Consider the following 5,218-nt stretch of genomic DNA (forward strand, 5'->3'; position numbering starts at 1 on the left):
ACACACACACACACACACACACACACACAAACACACACACACACACACACACACACACACACCAGAGAGAAACGACAGTACGATCTGCCTGATCTGAATGAAGCAGACAGGAAGGAAAAACAGAAACAGAAATGAAGCCTGGAAGCAAAATGCTTATCCAAGCTCATTCATAGACTTTAGCTTCTGCACGCCGACACACACAAACACACTTGGACTGGCAAATGTATAAACACAAATTTACACACATCACTGGAGTGAAGAATTAATCAGCAGGCAGTTACTTAAAAAGATGCTCACACAGAGATATTGCACAAACCGCTGTTACTCGCTCATTACTGACTTGTGGGAGAATGCCTCGAAAGTTTAAGACAACCCCCTTTTCTGCTGYCTTTGCCTTAAATGTCGGTAACAGTCACGAAGACTGGCTTTGATTTGTGTGAACAGATTAAAAAGTAAAGATATGAGTAACACTCTGACGCCACAGCTTACATTAGAACAAATGCTTGTGTAAAAACAGTTCTGCAGTGCTGTCACACCCATTTAGTATACATATTTGACAGACTGGTAGCAGTGTAATAATTACAGTATAAGGCTATTTTGTCCATATGGTGCAAATGTGTTACAGCAGCCATTATGTCCTAAAAAAGACGAACAATTTAATAATAAGATAGATTCTTCTTTGAAAAAGTGTAGGGTGATACAAGAAGGTTCTACATTTTTAATTTTGTTACTAATTTATGCCATTTAAAAATAGTTTATACATTTGAACCACAAATATCAATTTTGGCCCAAGTTTAAACTGCACAACATAAAAAACTTGATGATTTTTTACTAATAAGTGTTGCAAAATTATCTTTCCTGTATTTCTTAAAAGTTTAATGACCAGCAAAACAATGCAATACTGATATGGCAGACATTGATACAACATTAAACTCTTAAAATAATCTGTAACCATAACAATGGCATTCTTAAGTCTATTTTGTATTAGAGCTTCTTGTGAGCTCAGAAATGTCCTATGAATTGAAGAGAAAACAATTTTTCCATTACACAACACAGAAGCCGTGTTTCCATCCAATTCTAATACGAATTTTGAGTGATTTTTTTAAATTTCACAAAAAGGAAAGAACTAATAAATAAATGTGAATCAGACGTGTTCCCATCAACTGGCTTGCTGAAGCAAATCAGTTACGTCAGACGCATGCGTGTAGTAAACAGGAAATAAAAGTCGCATCTCAAGAAAATGGAGAGAAGTTATCAGGAACGTGTTGCTACTATCGAGAAAGTTGTAATTATTCTGTCATAACTAGTTCTGGCAATTTTACGTGCTGTCTGGARAYGTAGAGAAAGAAATGCAATTCTTTTCACGTTACGAAAACCCCAAAAACCACCTCAAGCAAGCGTATCAACTTTTATGCGAATTAGAGGAAGTTTTTTCGAACCAAGCCGTTTCCATCCACTTTTTCTGATGCAATACTTGAAAATGTGCATTAAAAAACCTTGATGGAAACACAGCTAGTCAAAGCTTTCTGATAACCCTTGTCACCAAGTGGGGGTCTTTAAGTATCTGGGTGTCAGTTTAACGAGTTATGGTATGATGGGAGCGGGAGATGGATCAGCAGATCCTCAGTATTGAGGGCGTTGCTTCGGTCAGTCATGATGAAGAGAGAGCTGAGTAAAAAGACAAAGCTTTGGATTTACTTGTCTGTCTTCGTTCCAACCCTCACCGATGGTCATGAGGCGTGGATCACGACCGACCGAACGAGATCCTGGATGCAATGAGCTTCCTTCGTAGGGTGGCCGGGCTCAGCCTTAGAGATAGGCTTCGTCACCTGGGGGGAAGTTCCAAATACAGCTGCTGCTCCTCTGCRTTCTTGCCGCCTCCTTGAGGTGTTCTGGGCTCGTCCCACTGGTAGGAGGCCCCAAGGGAAACCCAGGACTGGCTGGAGGGTTTATGTATCCTCTCTGGCCTGGGAACGTCTCAGTGTCCCCCAGGACGAGCTGGAAAGTGCCACTGGGGAGAGGGATGTCTGGGTTTCTCTACTAGACCTGTTGCCTCCACAAGCTGACTACGGATAAGTGGTAGAAGCTAGAGATGGAAACTTATCACCATAAAAATTATTTATAGTAGCAATCCAAGCATGGAACGGCTGTGTCATACAGCAGCCATCGATGGCAAGGCCAGAGCAGCAGATGCTTGAACTTCCTTTGGTTTCTTTAGTCATTAAAGGAAGAAGTCACTCTTATCCACTATGACTTCAAATAACATCCAATGTGTTCAAATATTTGCTATTTTATATTTTATTTTCTCTTTAGGAATTAATTAAAGCTAATGTCATTTAGTTCATACAATGACAGCTTAGCTTTAAGACACAAATTGAAATGTTTGAGCATCACTTTCACCCATTTGTTTGAGTTACAAAGTACAAACATCTGAACAAAGACATTTTAATTATTTGCTAAATAAATGGATCTGTTTGATTCCTCTGAAAGGCTGATGGGAAGCCAAAACTAACTAACCTAAAGCTGCAGGGTGTGACTTCATTGTGACTGCTTTAAATGCTAAACAAATTGCTGACACACAATACAAACAGGTTTTTTTGTTACAGAATGTTATTATGGAAAAACACCAATGCTCCTTCAGACATAACATCAGCATGTGAAAACATTTGAAACTTAGGGTTTAATGCAGTTTAATCATGTAAAATCATCATACTCTTTCATTTAAAAACACACAGAAAATAGGAAAAACTTAGCAGAAAAAAATGTCATTTATTGGAGCTGTTTTAAGCTAAAGCCATTTCCTGGTTTAAACTAGCGTAYGACTTCCTCATTCTGTTAATGATTAAATAGACGTAAACAACAAACCAGGTACAAACTCTGAACGGAACCAAACCATGTCAATGAGATGCTTTAAATGACTTCCTGCAATAACAAGCTGCTGATATTCCCAGCACACCCAAATAAAACCTTGTTTACAACTGCTTGCTGGCAAAAACAACGCAGCTTTCATACTGCACAGAATGGAAATAAATCTTATACCATCAGAAAGTCTGTTAATTTCCATTTTAAAAGGTGCCACATTTGTAAGGAACGTGCATTTGTGGAATGAGCAGTGGAGTTGAGTATGTGGGTTGTGCACATAAAATATTTGCCAAATCTTCTGTTGAACAGCTTATTTTGCTGTTTCTATTGACACTTGTTTTGAGCTTCTGTTACCTCCAAGTGCTACCATACCAGTGTCCAATTTAAGATTTATTGCCAAGAAGCATTGTTACAACAAAGGAACAAGCTAACAAACACAAATTTACTTACTTTTTGTGCTACGGTTATAATATTAACTAAAAATTAATAAAGTGTTTATTAAAATTCCTTTTATTTAATTTGAAGGTTTCATGATACAAGATGCAACCTACATCTACAGAAATCTATAAAAGTACATTTTGTTCAATACAGATTTTAAAAAAACTAACATAATATGTGCTGACCATCAAAAAATGCATAAATTGTAAATAAGCAAAATATAATCCTTTGTCAGATGCGGATGAATTCAAACACTGGATGTTCAATGGATGGTTCAACTTGCTTCTTCGAGCCATCAACAGCCAAAACAAACTTGTAAAAGAACTCAGCAAATCCATTTTAGCTGTGATTAGGCAGGCAGCATTGAAACAATAACAGCAGCTCGTCCTGACAAGCGTGCCTCGGCCACACCCTCTCCACTGGATACGGACTGTAGCAGAAACTAAAAACACGAAGAAGAAAAAAACACGCCTCTACTGTGGCGTACAGCTGGTATCATTACTGGTGATAACGGCAACCTTACACCTCTCTCTCTCTCTGGCCCTCTCCGACCTTATCTACTGGACACATCAAACAGGCCTATGGGCCACCCACTTACTGTCAGCCAGCAACACTAACCGGATACCTATTGTGAAACATAACAACATAACAAACTGGGTTACACAACAGCCAAGCGGGGCCAGGTGATCTTCAAGATGCACCAAAGCGGACACAAACAAGACCTTTCCACACGGATGGATGTACTTTTTTGTTGTGCGGGTCGTTGGAGGTGAGCCCTGCCAGTGAACGTGTTTGTGTCTCCTGCTGGAGGCTTTATTGACACAAAGAAACGTTGGAGGGAGCGGAGGGCGCTGCTGGGTGCTTGCTTTGCAAAATGGAGTCTTGTTTTCAACTGAAGGGAGCCGAAGAGGCGGGGGGTAGGAGGCAGTAGGGGGAAGGGGTCATCGGGGTGGACGTAAAAGAGAGGAGGAGAGGAAAAGGTGGGGAGAGGGCAGCTCTAAAATAACGAGCCATCTTTTTCTCCCTGGGTTGAGAGAGGCAGTGGGGATTAGGATGGAGGTACAGTAAATATTAAAATTTTAAATAACGCATATTCCCAATCGTATTTCATGCCACACCTGTAAACTATGATCATCTTTGCAAGTTGTTTTGGTCAAACCTTGACAATAACTTTATGAAATCTCAATATCACACTCACACTGTGCGTTGGGAATTGCTCTTCACTATAAACACACTAAATTTTATCTCAATGGTTGCAAAACTGAGTTGTTGGCATTTCTGTGTTGGCTAGTCTCAATTAGCTGTGGCAGCCATCTTGAATCTAAGGCTAYGTTCACACAGCAGGCAAATGTGACCCGAATTCGATTTTTTTTTCCTGCCCCATGCGACCCATAGCGGAACGGTCTGAATGTGTYAAATCAGATTTTTTTTAATCTGACCCAGGTCGTTTCAGTGATATTAAATACATATGTGATGGTTTTTAAAGCGATTGCATTCTGAATGCATGTGTCATATTTCATCTGACTATTAAAGGGCCAATATTATGTGTTTCTCAGGCATATATTTAAATACTATACCATAATAAAGTATCTGTCACCTTTAGTTGTTATTAAAATGCTGTTTTTATGTTTAAATAGAAAATAAACTTGAAATTGGCCTCTGTCTCTTTAAGAACCACCTTCCGCTTCTGTCCCACCCATTTCAGCACGGGGGGTTCGCACGTGAGGGGGGTGCTATGATGCAGTTTACTTGGCATCTGAAAATACATTTCCTCAAAGGTATTTTGAATCTGAAAAGAGCTTCACTGAGTGAGAACTAATGTTGAGAGCTCAGCAGACAATTAAGTTTCACTTTCAGTTTCACCCTGCCGAGAGCCTGCAGGAGTTATGGGCGGGGTGTGTGTGTGTGTGTGTGTGTG

At 39.7% G+C, this 5,218-nt stretch overlaps 1 protein-coding gene across 1 annotated transcript in view; it reads right to left on the bottom strand.

The window, feature by feature from the left end:
* Positions 1-5,218, bottom strand: part of LOC106511880 (insulin receptor) — a gene marked incomplete at its 3' end in the record, with an annotated part of 79,145 nt that overhangs the window by 57,903 nt on the left and 16,024 nt on the right.

This window comes from Austrofundulus limnaeus, unplaced genomic scaffold (assembly GCF_001266775.1).
Source record: "Austrofundulus limnaeus strain Quisiro unplaced genomic scaffold, Austrofundulus_limnaeus-1.0 Scaffold8, whole genome shotgun sequence".
In the NCBI taxonomy this organism is placed as follows: Eukaryota; Metazoa; Chordata; class Actinopteri; order Cyprinodontiformes; family Rivulidae; genus Austrofundulus; species Austrofundulus limnaeus.